Source organism: Phyllostomus hastatus, unplaced genomic scaffold (assembly GCF_019186645.2).
Source record: "Phyllostomus hastatus isolate PE091 unplaced genomic scaffold, TTU_PhHast_1.1 phas_scaffold_46, whole genome shotgun sequence".
NCBI classification, from domain to species: domain Eukaryota; kingdom Metazoa; phylum Chordata; class Mammalia; order Chiroptera; family Phyllostomidae; genus Phyllostomus; species Phyllostomus hastatus.
The window spans coordinates 6,534,705-6,558,223 of NW_025334032.1; the positions used below are offsets into that span (position 1 = coordinate 6,534,705).

Genomic DNA, 23,519 nt, shown 5'->3' on the forward strand with positions numbered 1-23,519 from the left:
GCTGGTGGGCAGCCTCTCAGTTGGCCTGAGAATCCTGGCCCCTGGCATTCATGTTTCTGCCCCTTGTGCAAAAGCTACATTTAGGGACTTGTTTCAAAACAACAGCATAGAGAGGAAGTGATGGGACATTTCTTCCCATGTTAGTTTATAAAAAGCCTGTGGCTTCCATCTGGGGGCTCTCCAGTGCTCTTCCCCTCAGATCCCTTGCTCTCTGGGAAGCCAGCTGCTGTGCTGTGAGTCTCTTAAGAAGCCACCCACGTAGAAAGGAACTAAGGTCTTGGCAGACAGTCAGAAGAGACCCAAGTGTCTTGGGTCTCTAACTGTCCTGTGAGTGAACTCAGATCCTCCCCAAGTCAAGCTGGAGATGACCACAGTCCCGGCAAACAAAATGACTGCAGCGTTGTTAAAGACCCTGAGCTAAAGCCACTTAGATAAGCAGCTCTCAGAGACTCATTCATTGAAACCATGGGATAATGACTGCTGTTTGTAATGTTGGGGGTAATCTGTTATGCGATTGTAGACAAATTAAAAAATGTCATGTCTAAATTTCTTCATGCTGTTCACAAAGGCTAATCACCATCTAGCCCTCTCTCCTCCTCCCCCACAACCTCCAGGCCATTCCTCATCCTACTCTGTGGGTGTGTATTCTCTCCCCCTATTTGCTTACAAGGTTGCCAATGCCTTGAAGCCTGTCTTCATTCTTCAACATGCTACCTGGTAAAATTGTCCTCGTCCTTCAAGGTTTCCATGTTACTTCAAACATCATCTTCCCTGTGGAATCTTCGTGTGGGCAGAACTGATCCTGGTACCACATCCTGGGGTGTTACCAGCCTGCAGGCTCCTTCAGCAAATATATAGTACAGGTCCTCAAATAATGTTGTTTTGTTCAACATCGTTCCATTCAACTTTGTTTCATTATAATGATGGTGAGATGTCACAGGAACTTAACTCTTGTTTATATCAGTTAACATGTGGGAAAACTGGTTTTGTTACATCATTTCACTTAAAATCACAGAACCTATCAATGATGTCAAGGAGGATTTACTTTACATGTATATACATATATACATGTATACATACACATACATAAATACATACAACACACACACACACCTTTACATCTATACTTATTGAAAACCACCAGTTCACACCAATATACCTAACCCAGTCCACATAACAGGGTTGATCCTAGTTTTCAACATTTCTGTATTTGTTAACTCCCTTCTCTGACAGTGGGAAACCTGGCTCACATTATCTTTAGTGCAGTTATTTCTCTGCTCAATCCTATCTATGTAACAATTTCCAATCTCAGCCACCACCATTTCCCATACATGTAATCCCTCTTCTTCCCACTCAGGCTCTGACACCCCATATCAGGATGATCCTCTGAAAAGACATCCTACTTAGGCTAGGACTCTCCACATTCAATTCAAGGGCTGGAGACAGTGACTCCATCTCTTTATGGAGGAGCTGCAAAGTCACACCACACAGCTGCATGTGTAAGGGAATGGGATGAATTTGTGCATCCAATGCACCAGACTCCTTGGTATCATTATGAGCACGTGGCTTCCACTCTCAAGGTTCCCTCATTAGAAAAGATGGCTGGCAAAGCACTGGCCATAATGTTCCCATGCAAAGGAGCAGGACCAATGAACAGCAGATGAAGAATAAGAGCCCTATATTTCTAGCTGAATTAGGTTCATTCCTTTGCAAAACTTCCCGAAAGTCTCACACATTTCTCTGCTTCCTCCCTTTATCATAACTTGAGGAACATGGTCACTCTGAATAAAACTGGGGATCAGTAACTGAGGATGGAGGAAAGAATGGATATTTGGTAGTGACTACAATTTCTGCCACTCCCACTTTTTATATATACTGACCAACATTCTGCTTTCAGGGGTTATTGGAGACTATGAATGAATCTCTGGAAGTATTCTTGACCTTTACCCATCTCTTGGTTTATAAAGTTTCAAGGTAAATCATCCTCAGTGCACAGGAACTTTTACAGAAGCTTAAATCTAAATATTCCCCATGGGAGACAATGTTGCAATGAGCTTGTCCAAAGCTTGGTGGGAGCAGATCAAAGCTCCAGACCCAAACACCACACCATTCAAGAGTGGTAGGAGCAAAGAGCAGTGAAGATGGTCCCAGCTCTCTCCCAAGCCAAAGGAAAAAAAGAAGAGAAAAGGGAAAATAATAATGAAGTGAAAGATAACCTCAGAACCTGGGTGGTGGCAGGAATGGTACATGAGAACTACTCTTTTGGGAGTCCTAGGAAAACTTATTTTGCAAAACCACCCAGGAAGCAAGCCTTGATATGTTTCAGATGAATTCATCTGAATTGATTCTGCTTCTCTGCAAGGAAAACCCAAAGGGCTGTTATTTAATAGAAAGACATTTCAGAAGTTTTTCTGTATATACATTATTATAGCAGTATAATTTCTTGATATTGTTTCAATGCCCTTCTGATAATAGCTGTATAGTGTTATGCCTGGAAGCAAGAGGAAGCATAGTATAGATGAAGAACCTGTGCTTCTGAACTACATGTACAGTTCATACCTCCTAGCTGTGTCACCTTGTTTGAAGTATTTCATCTCTCTGAACTTCAGCTACATCACCTGAGGGTAATAATGCCCATGTCAACAACTGCTGTATCAAGATTATATGAGATACCCTGGCTGGTGTGGCTCAGTGGATTGAATGCTGGCCTGTGAACCAAAGGGTCACTGGTTCAATTTCCAGTCAGGACACACACCTGAGTTGCAGGCCCTGTCTTCCTCTCTTCCCCTCTCTCTAAAAATAATTAAATTTTTTTAAAGAAGTACTTTGTAGAAAAAAAAGATTATATAAGAAATGTATATAAAATTCTGACACACACAGTGCTTTTAATAAATATTAACCCCCTTCTGAGAGAAGGATAAATCACAGAATTAATTACAAGGAAAAAAAAACAACAGAATGCATAGAATGAATTAATAGATATATAAGTGCCTGTCATATAGCTTGTGTGCAATAAATGTTGGTTCCTTTATAAACTTAACCATACAAAAAGGCATATCCCACGTAGAATGGTCAAATGGTTCTTTGTAATGAAGTTTAACATTTTATGCACAGAAAAAATTGTAACCCTCTCTACATTAGTAAACACTATATACTAAAGATGATGTAGCACACCCCATGGTTCACTGCAGCATTATTCATAATAACTAAGAGGTGGAAGCAACCCAAGTGTTGGATACACAAAATGTAGTATCTAAATGCAGTATTCAGTCTTAAAAAGGAAAGAAATTCTGACACATGCTACAATATGGATGAGCCTTGGGGACATTACTCTAAGTGAAATAAGCCAATACGAAAAGACAAATACTACATGATTCTACTTTGGTGATGTACCTAGAGTAGTCACATTCATAGAGACAGAAAGTAGAAAGGTAGCTGCCTGGGACTAGGGGAGGAGAAGTGGGGAGCTGTTGTGGAATGGGGTAAAGAGCTTTAGTTTTGTGAGATGAAACAGTTTTCAAGCTCTGTTGCAAAACAAATAAATATACTTACCACTACCGAACTGTATACTTAAAAATGATTAAGATGATACATTTTATATTATGATTTTTACCACAATTAAAAATAATAAAATTACTTGTTAAATGATATAACTTGTAAGCTCTCATAATAATGCATGGTCATTATGCTGATTAATTATGAAATGTGTTACAGAGACAGCTTTGCAGACCAGAGCCAAATCAATATCAAGCTTCGGAAGTTACTCTAGAGCCTGCTTTCTTGAATTAAAGTCTGGGACTTGTTAGGACTCATCTTCTAAAGGAAAACATGAAACTTGACACCTTTCGCTGTAATGATATTTGCTATTACCACTGGAGAATTATAAGATGTTAAAGCTGAAAGAAACTTTACAAATTACACTTTAAAGTTGAAGAAAGGGAAATATAGACCTTAATCAAATGAAGTCATTTGCTTAAGATCAATCATACAGTTAGTAATATGAGAAGAACTGGAAAGAGAAACCATCTCCAGGCTTCCTCTTGATCCTCTTGTACAATGGACTTAGCTCTCTAGAATTCTTCACTTCTGAACTGCACTGTTTAATATGCTGCCACCAGGGGGCAGCAGGTGTATTAGTCTGGTATTCTAAAACCATGGATTCAAGGCCCTAGTACATTTATATTATCCCTCCTCCAACCCACCCCCCAAAATATATATTCACATTTAAAGGACATCCATAACTTTCTAAATAAAACAAATACTTGGGTCAAATGGAGGTGACACCTTTCTAATTCTTCACTATTTTTTATTTCAATTGTTATTGATATACAGATAAATTAACATGTTAGTTTTAAACCAAAAATGAGTTAACCACAGAAACCCATCCCATTTCTTTACATCTGGAACCAAATTTTCCTAGTATTTCACCTGTGAGGCTTCAGACCACAACGATCTCAAATCTGGCAATTTGTCCTCAGTCTTCCTTCTTTTATCAAATTCAGTTTTTCCTTATAATGCCCATATGTTACAAAGAAAGGTCTGCCAAAAGGTCTAACCATCCAGTAACTTTCACAAGGAAAAACAGAGACTTCTAGTCACAAAGTAAAACCTATATGGATACCACTTTCCCAACTGAGCTGCCAACCGGAAGATCAAACCATAGCAGTTAATGGGTGACACTTGAGTATACAGATAGATGCTCCCTCAGTAATGACTTTCTGCACCCTGAAACTTTCAGAGTTCCATCCAATTCAAAGTATGAGGGACAACATTAGCAGTGACAGCTTGGTAATTAATCCAGTAGTCAACTTCACATGTTCAAGCAACAGTGACCAGTGACCATGGTCCCTAAATTTTTCAAATGCAAGGTTTCACTACTGTCTCAGACCACAAGGAAGCAGTCAATTTTAACTTACTCTCTGCATACATCCATTTATTTTCAGGTAACTAAAGATTCACTAATTAATCTAATGTAGCATAAAACTGATAGCAAAAGCAGTTATTGCACTGTTGGTTACTAGACTGAGACATGCACAAGATGCAATAATGAATGAATACTATAAAATGCATTATATATTTAGATGCTATTCTGTAATCCTTTGCCATATATGATGTGTCCACTGATGAGATTTAAGACTCCTCTCAATACATTTTGCTTTTAATTTTTTAAATATAGAATATTTACTATTTACTATATTAAATGTAGATCATCACCAGAAAACCAGAAATATTTATTTTCATAACAGGTATATAAGTTTAATTCAGTAATTTATTCAAGAATTATTAGAAATAATTTTCATAATACTCATAAAACTGAAATCAGGTAATTAAAAATAAAAACACATACCATTAGGATGGGTCAAATTAAAAACTAACAATATCAAGTGCTGACAAGGATATGGAGCAACTGGAACTCTCATACATTGCTGGTGGGGATACAAATGAGGGGATATAAATGTGTCAGCAGCTCTGTTCATAATCACCAAAAACTATAAAGAATGTAAATGTCTTTCAACATTGATTGGATACACAAACTGTAGTACACCTGTAAAATGAAATACCACTTGGGAATAAAAAAGCATATATACACACATGGATGAATCTCAAAGACATTGCCTGAGTGAAAAAAGTCAGTTTCAAAGGTTCCATACTAGATAATTTCATTTATGTGACATCTGGAAATGGCAAAACTTATAAAAGTGGAAACCAGGTAAAGGGTGGTCAAGGTTAGGGGCAGAGGGAGGGTTTGACTGTAAGGGGACAAACATAAGGGAGAGCTTATTATGTTTTGTTCTCTGGGCTGCTTCTGGTGATGGAATTGCTCTGTATCACGACTGTGATAAGGGTTATATGAATCAACCAATTTTAAAATTCATAGGACAAAAAGGTTAATTTTACTTTATATAAATTCAAATAGTAATAATGAAAGAATGAGAGCATGCAAATACTCTAAAGTGCTCAGTTAAAAATAAAAGGTAGTCCTTGACTGGTATGGCTCAGTGGGTGGGTCGCCAGTTTGATTCCTGGTCAGGGCAAATGCCTGGGTTGTGGGCTAGGTCCCCAGTTAGGGGTGTATGAGAGGAAACTAATCAATGTTTCTCTCGCACACTGATTTTTCTTTCCTTCTCTTTCTCCCTCCCTTCCCCCTCTCTAAAAATAAATAAATAAAATCTTTTAAAAAAGGTAAAAGTATCAATTATTATTTAAAAGACACTTAGGAAGTGTATAAACCAAATACAATGCCTGGGCTTTGTTTTAATCCTGATTTGAAAAAAAACACAGACTTTTTTAGACACTGGGTAAATTTGAAAACAGTACTAGATGATTAAGGCTATTTTGTTCCTTGTTAGGTAGGACTGCAGTTATGTAAAAACTAAACTTTTAAAGAAAATTCACACAAAAATATTTAGGGGTGGAATGATATGGTTTCTGGCATTTGCTTCAAAATTTTTCAGAAGTAAGCAAACAAATAAAATTCAGAAAAGAAAATATGGAGGGAGGGAGGAGGAGAAGGGCAAAAAAGTATGGCAAAGCCAGAATGGCGCATGGATTTCTGATGCCACACTGGTGGATAAGGGTTCACTGTACCCTACTTTTAAGTATGGCTGCAAATGTTTGTAATAAAATGCTGAGAGAGAAAAAAACAGTGACTTTGTCTTCATAAATACTCCCAAGAATGTCATCTAACCCTGTTTTGTATTCATTTATAAGACATACTAATTCCGCCTCATGATTTTCAGTAGGTTTTTATAATCTGCATCCAACTTTACAGGAAACCAAATCAAGGGAGAAAGAGTAATTCAAAACTGGCAGTTGTGATTCTACTAAAAAATAATGGCTTAAAGAATGCTTTTCAAATCTCATTTAATGTTGATAAATTAGTAAAACCATCATGAGATGTAGAAATATTAATAATTTTCATTAACTTATCTGCTGCATACTCCTTTAAGTATAGATGATAATAACAGGAAGAGATAAACCCTCAAAAAGTCTAAAAGCAGATGTAGTAATCTGAACAAATGGGCAAGAATGCTATATAATATGAAAAGTATCTCTCTAATTTACTTTGGCATAACTCAAAATGTCAGAGTTCTACAAAAACACTCCCAGCTAACTGGAAATGTGCTCTGGCTGGCTGCCTATTATATGGAAGGCCCTACTGGGGAATCCAAATGAAGAAGCCTGGACTCTCACCTAATTAGCATTATTAGGTGAGAAAATACTAAAAATCTTAGTATGACTTTTGTTTAAAATGGTCCAACACTGTTTAAGGCTAGAGTGCAAAAGCAATTAACATAGGTAAAAACAACAGAAAAAACTAAAATGGAAACTAGTTGCAGAAGCAAAAGCCCCATCAGGCTGCAGCGGCAAGTGTGACCCTTTGGGGAGGATAGAGGCATAGGAATGAATCAAAGGTTTTTAATAGCCCCTCAGTCAAGCTCTGAGGAGCTGGTGGAATTTCATACATGGAGCCAACAACTCCTGTCACTCAGAAGTGTCTCATTAATATTGAGGAAGGAGGGTCCCGAAGAGTAGAAGTATAGTGGAAACAGACTCTAAGCCTGTATTAGTACCTGGTCCTAATACATCTGACTGGCCCTAATGTCTGGAGAGCTGCCCTGATCTGGCAGCAGCTACTGCATTACAAGATGAGGTGACTGAATAAACCCCTTTCCTTTCCAAAGATGCCCATGTCTTAATCCCCAGAACTTATGAACATGTTACTTTACATGACACAAGGGACTTTTCAGATGTGCTTAAAAGTTAATGGCTTTGAGATGCAGAAATGATCCTGGATTACCCAAATGGGTCCAATCTAACCACATGAGTCCTTTAAAGTGAAGAAGCTTTCTTGGCTCAGGCCAGAGAGAGAGCTGTGACTGTGTTGGAGGGGTCGAAGGGATGCAACATGGCTATTTTTCAAGGCAGAGGGAAGGAGCCAATGAGCCAAGGAATAGGGGTGGAAAACTTGAGAAAAGAGAATCTCTTCTAGGGCCTCCAGGTGGGGACACAGCCCAGCTGATGGCTTCATTTCAGCCGGTGAGTTCCAGCAGCACTAGGAACCTAATACAAAATAAGATGCACTTCTCCCATTTGTTAGGCCTCTGTCTGGGCCCCTTCTCTGCTGCCCCCAATGAAAGCCACTTCCATTCAATTAAAAGATATGAATTCCAAATCTCACATCTCCAAACCCCACTTAACCAGACCACATGAGGTCATAAGCCCTACTCCATACATTCTGCTTAGTACCAACACCTCTCCACCTTAGTCCTTGCTGTTTGCAATTATTCCCTTCTTTAAAGTTTACATTTACAATTTATTAAATATCAAGCATCATGTAAATAATTTTTCATGGATTTTCTCATTTAATTCTCCCACCAACCCTCTCAGATAGACATGTTATGTCCATTTTTTAAATCAAGAAGTTCAAAATCACCCTGTTAGTAAATGGAAGAGCCAGGATCTGAAGCTAGGCAGACTGACCAAGGAGTTGGTCCCTTTAACAATGGCAATGTCTGTCTCCTAAGTGAGAAATGTAAGTTCCAAGATCTTGTGCATTTATTGACACAATACCCGCCCTGTTTAGCACATAGACTATTAATAGTTGCTGAATATGAACCAATAGGGTGAAGTTAGGTTTTCCCCCTACTATTCTTTTTTAAAGAAAACTTTCTTATGAGAAGTCAAATACACACAAAAATAGAGTAATGATATAATAATCCCTAAACACCCACTCCCCAATTTCAACACATTAAAGTAGGGCCTATCTTAATGCTAACATTTAATCAATTTAATTTATATTATCTGGTAGAAACAGCCCCCTTCAATATTATTCTTTTTCAGAATCACACATTCTTAGCTCTTGTCACATGTTCATTTGTCTGTGCGAAAACAAATTTTGAAAAGAATAACCTTGAAATGGTTATTATCTTTCTAAGCAAAACACAGAGCAAGGAAACTATAAAGGGGAGACTGATGTTTTTCCCTATATAAAAAATTGAATTTTTGTCAGAGCTTAAATACTGTAAACAAAGTAAAAAATGGGGACAATATAGTTGTCACATACTATATGAGAAAAGATAAGCATCCTCAGTGTATAAGGAATTCTTGCAAATCAGTAAGAAAAGGACCACAACCCAATGCCTTTTAGAAAAGTGGGTACCAAGATGAACAGTTTCCCCTATTGTTCTTAGGTGATAAAAAGACAAGGACTACCATCTGACTGTGTTTGTCAACATACTTTCTCTGATGCTATAGAATTTAGGAGCAAGAAAACTGTAGAACAGAGGAAAAAACGATTCTCACCTGTAAGCTTGTTTCTTCAAAACTGTGTGGCCCTGGAATCCAGTACCACAGTAAGTCTGAGAGTCTGAAAAGCTTTTGACTTCAGAATCCTTCCAAGCAGTACACTAGGACATGTAATCCCACCTTATAGGATGATATGCACCAGGTAGGTATCCAGTTCTCAGTCCTGCTGGAGGTAAGATTAAGAAAAGGGTGAGTAAAGAAAGTTGACTGTTTATGTGACAAGAAGCTTAAAAACAAAAACAAATCACCCAGCCCTTGGTGGAAAACATCTTAGGCCCTGGATGTGGGCCCAAGAAAGGTAGTTCCATTCAATGAGAAAATGTAGTACACTGGCCCAAGAGGCCACAAGATGCCTTCAAAAAAGGAAAATTCCCAGTGACGTAGCAGAGGGGTTCAAAGTTCTCAGTCTCCTTGAGAAACAGCAGCTATATCCTCTCTTCAAGGAAGGAAAGTAAGATAACAAAGGAAAAACTGTACTCAGTTACCAGGCACAGACTATTTTAGAAAAAAAAATGAGCTTCCTGGATGAAGGTTTCCTAGTCTTCTAAGGTCTTAAATTTATATTTTTTAAAAATTCAAACTACATCTGCCAAAAACATTCAACCTGAATTTATGCCTTTAGTTCTGTCTTTCAGATAACAGAAGCTATAGGGGATAGAGGAGCAAACTAAACTACACTATACAAAAAGGTGAAGCCAGAATATGAAGCATTTATAGACAACCAAGTGACACCAATAAATCATGGGCATTAAAGAAACACATGGGTACTGCTTTAGACAACAGCAAACTACGGCTCAATCCACCAGTGGAATTTTAAACAAATAACTGTGAAACACACAATTTTATGGGAACACATTCATGCAAATTTTTACATATCATCCATGGCTAACTTTTCAGGACAAGACAGTTGGGGAGTTGCAGCAGAGACTGCATGGCCTGCAAAACCTAACAGAGTTAGCATCTGGCCTTTTTAAGAAAAGTCTGTTAAACCCCTGTTCTAGATTTAAAAAGACAGCAGATACTCAAGATTCTGATTCACACAGACCAGCAGTAAAAATAAGTTCATGTCTGAGCCAATCACTGAAATTTGGTAGTGGACTGGGTTTTAGAAAACTGTAAGGAATTATTGTCATTTTGATTAGGACGTGACAATGGTATTATGATAAACAAGAAAATGCCTTCCTTTGGGGAGGTGCCTACTACACTTTGTAGGGGTGACATATTACACTGCCTGGAATTTAAACTGCTACAACAACTGCAGAAAGCCTCAAAATAAAAAGATGAAGCAGATTTGGCTAAAAAAGATTTTGTTTTAACAAATCATTAAATCTATTTGATGTTTGTTATAGTTCATTAAAGTTCATTTTATGTTTACTTTAATAAAAAAGAAAAATAAATCAGGACCTTGATCAAAAAGTGTATCACTACATAGGCTTTCTTTCCAGGCACACCTCCACCCCAACCCCACCCCTCCTTATGCTGAGTCTAGCCTCAGCATATCATTTGCTCCCACATTTATGAACATAATTATGTTTTAACTTCTTATCTTTGTCCATGGTGTTTACTACTAGAAATGCCTCATTACACTCCTTTGCCTATAAAAATTCTACTCTCTGCTCAAGGTTCAATGCAAATGTAACCTCCCCTAAGTCCTCCAGTGAGAATTAGTCTTTGTGCTTTTTTCTGTAAACCCACTAGAGGAGTATAACACCTTACCCAGGGTAAGCTCTGCCTATATAGCCTAAACAGGTCCAATCTAAACAAGGCTTTCTTGCCCTGAAAAATTTCACTGACAAGAGAGAAGTTCAATTAAAGAATGAGGTCTTGTTAAGCAAGATGCTTGTCATGTTTAACCAACTCTCTTTTTTTTTTTCTTAAATCCTCACCAGAGAACATGCTTATAGAGGAGAAGGGAAACAGAGAGGGGAAGAGAAACATCCGTGTGAGAGAGAGACATTGATTGGGTTGGCTATTGTATGTGCCCCCAACCAGGGACTGAACCCACAGCCTAGGGATGTGCCCCAATGGGGAATGGAGCACGCACACTTTTGGTTTGCAGGACAATGCTCCAACCAACTGAGTCACATGGGCCAGGGCTAACCAATGTTCTCTTAATAAAATGTCTAATAACCAAGGTTTACCTCTGGCTGGAAAATGCTCTAGAGAAGATTGCTAAGATCACTTGATTTTTGTCCTCCTATTGCCACTTTTCTGTGAGACCAGTCCTTCTGCAAACACCATTGTCTGCATCATGCCAGCCTGCAGGGTGCCTTACATCCTCAGTTAGCCCTGTAGTACCCACAGTTAGCCAGGCTAACTGTAGGTACACAGCCTTTCAACAGCTCCACTAGGAACATCTGACATAGGCTGGAATTTTCAAGAGCTCTTACTAGGTAAAATAGAGAAAAAATGAGCATATAATTTTAAAGCTTAAACAGTATCAATTTGTATCTGTATTCTCTTCTACTTCCTGCTGCCCATGAGCTAAGGCCTAACCCTTTCTAGGACCAGTGTTAATAGTTAAGACCCCCATTAGCAAGGTTGACTGGTTCAAAATATTTCTGAACAAAAGTCCACCTATTAGAAAATTTAACTTTGCAAACTATGCTTTTGAAATACAGTGCTCTCCACCAGATAGGCTGCTTAGGAGTTCCAGTTTTTCCTGGGAGTCAATTCAAGAAAACAAGTAATTTGGGGAAAATAAGGGCAAACTGCAGGAGCTCTTTATATTAGCATTTCAATAAACTGCACAAGACTGGAGAGAACAGTCTTCAATTATAGGGCAAGTTACATAAGTATGGTGAGTGATTAAGACCTACACTTTACACAGATCAACCTGACTGATTTAGTGATACCCCTTCGTTTTTAATACCTATTAGCAAAATTAATAATCTGCTTTAAAATATGGCTACAATAAATTTTCTTATCAGTTCCATATTCACAAAGTAAGTTTGGAATCAAGAAGGTATATTTAGAAAACCGCGCACCCATTTAGGGCTTTCAGAGTTAAACAGCAATAGTCATATTTAGTGTAATCAAGGCAGAAAAAGCAACTGCTCCAAAATTTCAGATGCGTCACCAATGGCTTCAAAGAAAACTAAGCTCAAAAACTAGCAAATGCCAGAAGTTTTTACATTTCTTTTGCAGCTTTTGATTTCCTCACAAACAGGTATCTCTAAAATTAAAAACAATTCCGCAAAGTGTTAAACCTCATTCAACTGAGATATCCTTTCTTAAAAGTACCTTCTTAAGACTTCACTTTTTCTCTTATTAGGAAAAAGCAGTCTACCTAACCTGAAGGCAGATGCTAACTGTTTCTTCACTAGCCCATTCTGGCAGTGGTGCTCGCTTCGCGAAGAGTGGAGCCAGTCCGTGGATGCACGCATTTAACGGCCCCCGAGTTCCCTCCCTTCCAGCTGGCTCAGAAAGCCTTTGGTGTCCCTTTTCCTGCCCAGACTCTGTCCCTCCCCTCTCTTCCTCTCCCCCACCTCCCTGGACCCCGCGGCCCAGACTTGGTCCCAGAGCAACACGCAGCGTCAGCACAGACAGCCCGACTTCCTGGGGTCCCCAGGGCAGTGCGTGGAGACCAGGACAGCTCCCGTCCCCGGCTCGGCTGGAGCCCAACGCCTCACCTGACGCAGGGCGCTGCGCCGTCGGGAGAAAGGGCCGGAGGAGCTGAGCGGAAATCGAGAGCCAAGAATGACACAGCAGCCCCGGGAGGCCGCCCCCGGGGTCGCCCCCTAGAGGCGGGATGCGGTGCCAGCCCGCTCTGGCCTAGCCTGTGTCTTCCCTGCTCCTGGGACCACTCGCGCGCGCACACACACCTGAGGCTCCTGGCCTCAGACACGTATGCTTTAACACGTCCTGAGCGCTCATGGCCAGCTTTGACTGCATGCTGAACTCAGACACACTGGGGATACACTACATCAGCTACACGTGCGCGCACACACGCGGACGCACACACACTTAGAAATGAGCCCACACCTGGAGATGCATCCCATCAAACATATCAGTTAGGCCTCACACTGGAGCATCCACACTCTCTCAGCCTGATATCATACTGGCTATTGTAGATAATTATATAGTCTTGATAATGCCACATATTACCAATTCCCCCTTTTTAAATAAAACTTTGATTGTAGAAGACAATGGAAGAAATAGCTACTGTCTTTTGCCTGGCTCCAAGGACTTAAACTGAACCTAGAAATGAAAGGAATGAAGACCAAAGGCTGAAGGAGAATTTTTATCTAAAGATTGTGTTCATTCTGGGTTTCAGCAATGCTATTTTGGGGACTCAGGTGACAGTAATGGCAAAGATGGAGAGGACCACTTCTGTTCCCTCCCCCACAAAGACACAAATGTATAAGTAGTTATTTAACTAGCAATAATCTCCCTTAATCATTATCTGTCCCTTCCACTTTCCTATGCATGTGGACTGGTTGAAATCTTGTACCAATCTGATTTTAATCCAAACATTTCCAATAATGCTGATTTGGTTGTGTCATGAATAGATATAAAATTCAAAAAATCAGAAAAATTCATAAAATCAATTCAAAAATTCATAAAAGATCAGACTCATAAGCCATAATGTTCATAGAGTTCTTTTTTTGTGTTAAAAAGTTCATAATTAAACTAAAATATATTTAAAAGCATTACCTATCATATATATTTATTTATTTATTATTGTTGTTCAAGTACAGTTATGTCCATTTTCCTCCCCCTTCCCCTCCCCCAGCTCTAGCATATATTTTTAAAGAGTAGGAATAATCTTACTTTTTTCTAAGGGAAGAATAATTTTGTTTTTATTTATTTATTTGCTTATTTATGAAGAAGGGAGATCATGTCAACAGGGAAGTGAGGCATATACATAATTTCTCTGGGGAAGGAAATTTAAAGATGGTGACAAGGTGATCGTCAAGTTGCATTTACTATCAGGCAAAACTGGGAGAGTTTGATTCAACATAGACTAGCCACTATGGAATGAAGTCTTCAATTTAATTGTCAAAAAAAGAACTCATATGTAGTTCAAATTGGTGGTTTTCAAAATGTAGTCCCAGAGCAATAGCTTCAGCTATTGAACATAGAAATGCAGAATCTCAGGCTATACCCCAGACCTTCTGAAACAGCAACTCTGAGGGTAGGGCCCAGAGATGTGTATTTTAGTGAGTGCTTCGATGTACATTCAAGTTTGAGAACCATGGTTTATTGAAGATTTGCTCCAATACTCTCAAATTGTACTGTCTATGTGACTCTCAAATTGTATTGTCCAAGTGAATCAACTGAAGAGCTTGTTTAAAAGTGCAGATTCTAAGTGCAAAATAGTTTGAATGTAAATTGAGAAATAAAATTTTAAAAATGCAGATTCTAGTTTGGGTAGTCTGGAGTAAGATCTAGATTCCACAGGATTTACTTGTGTCTGAGCACACACAAGGAAGGTCACTGTAGACATGGTTGTCCAGCAAAGGCAGGGTTGGGACTGCCCTCAAAAAGCCAAAAGGCAAAGAGTTTCTCAAGAAAACTGATTGAGCCCTGACTGGTGTGGCTCAGTTCATTGTTGGCCTGCAAAGTGAAAGGTCACCAATTGCATTCCTGGTCAGGTCACATGCCTGGGTTGCAGGTTCCATCCCTGGTCAGAGTATACGAGAAGCAATGGATTGATATTTCTCTCCCTCTCTTTCTCCCTCCCTTCCCCTCTCTCTAAAAATAAATAATAATTTTTTTAAGTAAGAAAACCGATCAGTTTAGGAGAGTCCTTGGCCTGTCAATTTAGAGTTGGTGGGTTACATAGGAGTCCTCGAAGGCCAACTGCTCTAGTGAGGTTAGGAACTGAGTTGATTCACTAAGCCTGTCAGGTTGCATCCAAATGGTAGAGGTGAATCACTCACTGACAAGAGTTGCACCCAACATCACCTCTTTTCCTCCTCACTGTGATCCCTTGCTCTGCCATCTAAAATTTCCCACATCCTTCAGGCTCAGGGTTCTGAAACCAATAAATTGCTGTGCCTGGGTTCAAAGCTCAACAAACATTTCCTTTATCAACTCAAAGAATTTAAGCTAGCAAATTGTCTTTAACTGAAATTATCCAGTTTGACCATTTTTGTCATCTAAATCGGGGCCAGTAATTGCCAAGCTCCCTAGTCCAGACTTGGGTGTCATAAGATAGATGCCTAATTTATATTTGCTAAATATACTGCTACTTAGTATTATGGAAGAGGCCAGCCTCATCTCCTTGTTACCCCTACCCCATGCCTTCCGTATTACAAATACCACACAACAGATGGGAAAATATGTTCTGAATCTCTTGAAAGTATAATTATAGTGTTAATTAAACAATAGAACAAGGAGACTACACAAGGAGCTTGAGGTCTAACTAAATAACTCTGTAAAATATACTGAAATACTAACACATTATTCTAGTAAATCCATCCTACCACTTGTTTTTGTATGACCCATGAGCTCAGAATAAGTTTTACATTTTTAAATGCTTGGAAAAGTATCAGAATAAAAATATAATACTTCATGACATATGCATATTATATGAGATTCAAATTTCAGTTTGAATCTTGGGACTCTCCTAAACTGATTGGTTTTCTTACTTAAAAAATAAAAAGATTTTATCCATAAATAAATTCTACTGAAAATACAGTCATGTTTTCATTTATGTATTGTCTATGGTTTCCATTGAGACCACAAGGACTGCAAAGCCTAAAATATTTATAATCTGCCCTTTTATAGAAAGTTTGTCTATGCTGCCCTATACTCTTTTGCTCCAGCCTCTGTTGTAATCTCTACCTCCCTATTCTATAATAGTTGGTTTATATGACTGTCTACTTACTGAACTGAATTTTATGAAGGCAGACCTCTATTCTTTATGAGTTCCAAGCACTTTTCACCATGGTATATAGACTAGACATTCAATAACATCAATTGAAGTTTATTTTTTGATTAGTTACCTTATGTAAATCAATATGAACTTAACAAAAAGGCTTTATAATAAACATAGGATCCATTAACTAGGCTAATGTAGAAAATTTGTGTGCAAAAAGTAGAAAAAATGTATTCTGCAAATAATTAGATTTCTTGCTTCCATTTCTAAATCTAGCTTGAAGGAATTGTTCAATTTGAAAGCAGCAGGGTTATTCTTCTTTTTATTCTGTCAAGTTATTTTACTTAATACAACAGGTCTCATTGCTAAACTATTTTCATGGCAAAGAAATTAATGAATAGATAAAACCAACCTCATGAAGCTAAGTTCATTCACAATAAATTCAATCTGGTATTTCTGGAATTAACATTTTGAAGATGATGTGCACTGCTGTCAGATATTTAAAAATAAGGCATTGACCTTTCTCCACAAATGATATGCATTATCTCTTCTAAAAAGTCTATGGAATTTTCCAAGCAATTGCAGTTGAGATGGTCTATGTGATTCTTGTCCATCTTCTGTAAATTTAGGAATAACAAGCAAGGACTCAAGTGAAGTGCTGTATGAGATTATTTCATTAGTGTTGGTGAATAAATTCTTAATCGGGAATAATAGCATAATTGTAAGAACTCCCAGAAAAAGTAACCTGACTAGCCAAACATGCCATTAGCTGAAAAAAGCTAATGACATTGCACAGAGGCCAAAAACTAAACTCTAACCCTATAGCATTGCTGCTATTGCTTCTTAAAACTAGGATCAAGTTATTTGGTCCTGCTCTCCAAACAGTAACTTTTAAAAGAAAATAATGCTTACCAGGTGCCTAGATATAGACATGTAGATATAGACAAAATGAAATGCAGCTTAATTCCTGTGAACTGTCACTATAGGAAAGAATACATATGAAGAGTTCTTATGTGCCTTGGCAAAGTATTCTTTCTTATTTTATTCTTTGAACAATAGTATGAAGCAGATATTACCACTCCCATTTTACATATAAAATGGCTCCAAGGGGTTCAATAACCTATTCAAAGGCACACTACCTTGAATCAAGAGTGCTAAAATTTGAACCCATATCCAGCTGAACTTAAAACCTGAGCTCTTTAACATGAGGGTTAAACAGGAAAGCTGGGTAGTATATGCTGAAATTTATGTCATCTGGATGAATAATTTCTTTTACATTTGCACCTCTTTGTTAAAAGTGCAGTTTCCAATGAATAACCTTATATAAGGTCTGTCCAGAGGTATCCAGCCATGGAATATGAAAAATTTATTGGAGAACATACAAGATACAAGAAACACTGTAGAGAAGACAATGTTGCCTCAGTCCCCTTCAAAGTAGGCAACTTGGGACCTCACATACTTCTCTCAGTGGCCTTCAGCCGCCCCATCATATTTTTCTGAGTCTCACTGACGGCCTGAACTGTCTTCCCTTTCAAAGGTGATTTTAATTTTGAGAAAAGCCAGAAGTCACATCTGGAGCCATATCTGGGGTCACATATGGCTCCATATCTGGAGCCATATCTGTTGATTCAGCCAGGGGGGCTGAATCAACAAGGTGATTTGATGTTTCACCAAAAACTCTGCATGAGACATGATGCATGAGTGGCACATTGTCATGATGAAGCTGTCAATCACCAGTTGCTCAGAGCTGTGGCCTTCTGAATTATCTGAGTAGTTTCCATGGAGGAATATTCAAGACTAACTAAAAATCTTATGCAGATTTGTTACTCTACTTGCTCAGTCATTTTGAAAGCGATGGCCACACAGTACACATGCTCACTCAATGGCATCTACCACCCCCACTGACTAGTACAGTGCAGTCATCGTTGTTCACACATGCACAGTCCAGTCCACTCTCCTTGGCTGCCAGGTTACATTGATGTCACACAAACCATTCTCATTATATGAACAATGGCTGGACTTTTCCCAGACAGACCTCATACATGTAGTTCTATCCATAAAGATATTTTGTATATATGATCACATGATCCTTACTCCTTCCTGTACTGTAAAGACCAGGTAGAGAATTTTCCCCACTTTACAGATGAGGTAAAGAGGTTAGATGGCTTGACCAAGGCCAAATAATAAGCATGTAACCTGTCTTAGCCCAATCAGAGATCTCTAGCACAAAACCATCATTGGACAAAGTCAAATTTATTGGCTTTTGCAATGTGGGAGATTACACATCAGAGGAACCCTGAGATGACTCATCAAAAAAAGATGAAGTTTAGAGATTTGGGGAGGAGAGGAGCTGAGGTGAAATTTAAAGGAAATAGTGTTTCAAAGGCTTGAGGTGAGAGAGAGATGTGTACAAAGGGTCAACATCTGATTTTTTATGAGGATTTATATAAGCATCCAAAGCAGTTCACTTTTGTATCTTTTACAGTGTACCTCTGAATAAGATTTAGTTAAAAAAAAAAAAAGGTGAAGCATGTAAGGATGTTTAAAGACCACTGGTTTAGTTTAAACCTTGTATTTCACAGAGGAGAAATTAAACAAGAGCAACAATCATCACCATTATTTTCATTAGAAGCAACTGAAGCATATAGTAATTGACTCATCCCAGGTTCCTGGTAACTAAAGGCAGGATTGGAAGTGTTTGTATTTAGTTGAATTGTTGAAGCTTAAAAAAAAATGACTTATTCCTGTGAAGTTGGCCCTAGGATAGATTTCACATTCCTGGTCTCTGTTCTTTCCACCTTATCACTTTGTTTGCTGATGTCTGCAGATTCTGCAGACCAGTATTATGAAAGTTATCATCCATATACTTTATCCAAAAGTTCTAGAACTGATCAGTTTTAATATTCTTCAAGACAAATCTCAAGTCTAATTATCAAAATTAATGGTATAAGAATGTAACTGCTGAAACAAAACTGTTTTTAAATAATGAATAAAAGTTTAATTTAAATCTACAGGGAAAACCTTTTCTCAAACACTTATCACAAATAGGAAGCAGAAAGCTTTATTGGTCCTTAAAAAATGCCACATATTTGAAAATAAAATGATTCAAAATGCAGGATGCTCAAGCCAATTTTGATGAACAGTATAACAGTTGTAAAGTACTTTCTGAAGTAATCAGTCTCAGAACATAAGTGATAGATATTTAAATCTGAGGTTGTTTCTGGGTCATTTAATTACAGGATAAAAACTTCAAAAACAGTGAGGGTTATCATTTTTAATTGAGTACTATTATGTGCCAAGCATTGATCTAGGGCTTCATATACCTTTTTTTCATTTAAACTTCCTAATAACCCTGTGGAAAGGTCATATTATCCCCCTGCCCCCATTTTATAGATAAAGAAGCTGAGTTTCTTGCTGTATTCATTTCCTGGGGCAGCCATACATTACCACAAACTGGGTGGCTTCATACATAAATGTTGTTCTGAAGGGCAGAAGTCCAAAATCAAGGTAAAGGCAGGACCACCTCCCTCTTAAGGCTCTAAGGGAGGATCCTTCTTTTCTTTAAATTTTTGGTGGCTCCTGGTCTTCTTTAGCTTGTGTCAGCATCAGTCCAATCTTTGCCTCCATCTGCCCATGGCCTTCTTTTCTCTATGTCTATGTCTTCTCCTTTTATTTTTTCTTAAAGATATTTTTAAAGATTTTATTTATCCATTTCCAGAGAGGGAATGGAGGGAGAAAGAGAGAGAGAGAAAAACATCGATGTGTGGTTGCTGGGGGCTGTGGCCTGCAACCCAGGCATGTGCCCTGACTGAGAATTGAACTGATGCTTTGGTTCGCAGCCCACGCCCAATCCACTGAGCTACCAGCCAGGGCTCTTCTCCTTTTATGTAAGACACCAGTCAGTGGATTTCGGGCCTACCCTAAATCCACTATCATTTTCTCTGTAGATCTTTAACTAATTGTATCTGTGAAGACATTGTTTCCAAATACAGTCACATTCTGAAGTTCCAGGTAGACATGAATTTTGGGGAACACTATTCAACCCACTACACTTGCCTGAGGTCATACAATTGGTAAATGGAACAACATACAAATCCAGTTGTAACATAGTTTTCTTGCAAATTCAAACTTTGTGCACCCAAATGCCAGCTATTTCTAGGCAACCACCAAGTCACACAGCATATAGAATTTACTGAAAATTTAAATGCATGCTTCAGAAAAGAGTCTGCATTATACTTCAGTAGTTCAGCCAATAATCTGAAAAATGCCACCTCCCCATTCCTTTTCACTCAGCATTGCTCTGGGGCCCCCGGTTTCTAGTCTGTTGGGCAAAGCAATTTAGCAAACACCTTTGGTTCCCTGAGTTTCCTTTATTTTATCTATTTCTCACCAGTGTACCTTATCACAGCTTTATTACATAAACATCCAGGGCTCTCTTGCATAAAGATTTTTCTGTAATGTCACATGTATTCCTTTATTTAGAAAAAAAATTATTTCAAATGATGCAAAAATTTGCAAAGTAGAAGGTAAAGTCTCTCTCTTCTCACTTCTATTGCTTATAAAAACCCAATGTTAAGATAAGCTGTAATTCCTATCAATTTAAAGAAAAAATTGGAATGTGAAAGAACATGTGAAGAGCCTTAGTATTTGATAGTATTCTCTTGGCTGCTCATTCTTTACTTGTCTGCTTCATTGCAACCAAACTGTCCCACATGGAACCTTTGCTCCTTTTACTTTGAAATAGAGACCAATTTCCAATCAGGATTTTGTGAGGAATGTTATCCTAAAAGAGGCCATTACCAAAATTAATATACTCTTGGTAGAATTTAGAGGTGGAGGAGACCATTTAAGACAAGACTGGTGAGATTTTAAAATGATGCTGTAATATTCAACGATCATATTTGGTATTTATTAATGAAACTTCAAGTAATATTAAATGTCTTACTCTACTGAAAATCAGGGTTAACACTTGAGATCCATCTATTTGGGTCAATATGGTAAGCGCATGCCAATTTCCCTCTATGTACAGCATGGCTGACCCTTCAATGGAGCTTATGTCTCAGCAGAACTCTTCATTTTCCCCTGGATGCTTGGTAAACCTTTTATCAATATGAGGTCCAAAGAAGAAGGCAAAGGCAGCTGAACCAATATCTGTTCTTATGAAGTAGAAAAAAATATTTGACCTGATTCTATGTTTCACTGCCTCTGGGAAAAAAAGAGATTCACCAGCTGAGGGAGAATTTTCAACACAGAAGAAAAGAAATGCCCTGACAATCTATGACAGCTGCAAATGTAAAAGATGTAAATGAGTGACTCCCCAAGAAGTTCCCTGGAAAGGGGACTGGTTTAACCTGAAAGCTCCCAAAGGGCAGGAATCCCATCTGCTTTCATGTTCCATTGTATCCACAGCAGCTAGCATACTGCTAGTACAGTCAGTGTTGAAAAAAATATATCTTAAAAAAAGTAGTAAGAGTAGCATGAGGGATCCTTGCAATGGAATTGCTCTGTAACTTGACTGTGGTGACCACACAAATCTAACAATGTGGCAAGAATTACACAGGACAAAACACGTAAATGAGTACATGTAAGCCTGGTGACATCTGAGTGAAGTTGGTGGATGCCTCAATGTCAATATTTCTGGCTCTGATAATGAACTCTAGTTATGTAAGATGTTACCACTGGGGGAAAAATGTTGCAGGGCATATGAAATCCCTTTATATTGTACAATTGCATGTGAGTCTACAATTATCTCTAAATAAAAGATAATAATATAAGAGGAGAAACAATCTCAGATTGGAGACATTAATCTAAAATATACTCGGATGGGGTTCAAGATGGACTATGGTTTTGAAAAGCTGTATTTTAAAATCTATGTTTAAATGAGAGAGAATGTGAGAGGGTAGGCACACTAACCAAAGAGGATACTTGTGTGGAAATTTGGGGAGGAGATCACTAAAGGAGGATAAAAAGAGAAATGAAGAGCTGTGATATTATTGCTACAGTTCAATACAGTCTACTTGGTCAGGTAGGGGAAATGAATAATGGGTCTCAAGGTTCAAAATACATTAGGAAATAAATGTAAGACTGCATTAAAACAGGGAGGAATTATAGCAGTAAGACTTGTTAAACAAACCAAAAACAACCCGAGACAGCCTTCTGGGTTTCACCGTCAGGGAGGAGAAGGATGACGATTAGGAATCTCAGATTTCCCTACTGGCTACTCCTCCCATGTTTATTTTGACACTCCCTACCCAAGTCCGTTAAATGATTAGCAATAAAACATTAAAATAAAAAGAAAGATTCCAAATAATACTGGAACTGGAAGACAGCCTTCCACTTGACTCTCCTTAGGAAGAAAACCAAGGACTAAAGAGGTATCTGCCTAGAGGTGAAAAAGAAGGAAGAAAAAAGAGAGCAAGCATTGTGCACATCCAAAATTTGTAGAGTTAAAGGACTTCCTGAAATATCAACCAAAATAATGACTGTTTTCTTTGGAAAGAAGACAGCTGCAATGGAAATCCTGGGAGACACACTGGTGAAAGCTAAGGGATTTGTTTGGTAGGCAGGAGTCCCGGGTTTGCACACCTTGATTTGATGCTACAATTTTAGTATGGGGGGTGGGGGGTCGGGGGAAGAATCCTAGAGGGGCTTTTACAAAAAAAAAATTTTAAGTATTTTTTATTGATCATGCTATTATAGTTTTTCCAATTCTCCCACATTACCCCCCCTCCAACTACCCCCTCCCAGCTATCTAGCATTCCCCACCCCTTTAGTTCATGTCCATGGTTGGTTATACATATAACTTCTTTGAGTCCTGTTTCCTATACCATTTTTATCTTTCCCTGTCTAATTTATGCCTACCAATTATGCTTCTTCTTCCCTGTACTTTTCCCCCACTATTCCTCCCTTCACCCTTCCCACTGAAATCTCTCCATGTGATGTCCATTTCTCTGATTCTATTCCTATACTGACTGTTTGCTTAGTTTTTGTTTTCACTGTTTTTCTTTTTTTTTCTTTTTTTATTTTAATCATTGTTCAAGTACAATTTTCTCCCTTTTACTCCCAATCCAGCCCCCCTTCCAACCCTCCCCACTTCCCTCCCATTACCACCTTCCCCCTAGTTTTTGTCCATGTGTCCTTTAAGTTTGCTCCCGTGAACCCTTCCCAATGTCCCCTGAAATTCCCTCTTCTCTCCCCTGTGGTCTCTGTCAGCCTGTCCTCTGTTTTCATTGTTTTTCTTTTCTTTTAGGTTCATTTGTTGACAGTTGTGAGTTTGTTGTCATTTCATTGTTCATATTTTGGATCTTCTTTTCCTTAGGTAAGTACCTGTTAACGTTTCATGTAATAATGGCTTGGTGATGATGAATTCCTTTAATTCGACCTT

General features: G+C 38.4%; 1 protein-coding gene across 7 annotated transcripts in view; it reads right to left on the reverse strand.

Moving 5' to 3' along the window:
- GGACT (gamma-glutamylamine cyclotransferase) overlaps positions 1 to 13,040 on the reverse strand; it is a 55,711-nt gene extending 42,671 nt beyond the window's left edge. Inside the window, exons 1-2 of one of the 7 annotated variants that reach the window (XM_045821762.1) lie at positions 12,942 to 13,040; positions 9,307 to 9,475 (exon numbers count right to left, since the gene is read on the reverse strand). The gene's annotated coding sequence lies outside the window, so the exon portion shown is untranslated. The other 6 variants (XM_045821765.1, XM_045821763.1, XM_045821768.1 and 3 more) reach the window with 6 other exon arrangements.
- Between the last annotated feature and the right edge of the window lie 10,479 nt (positions 13,041 to 23,519).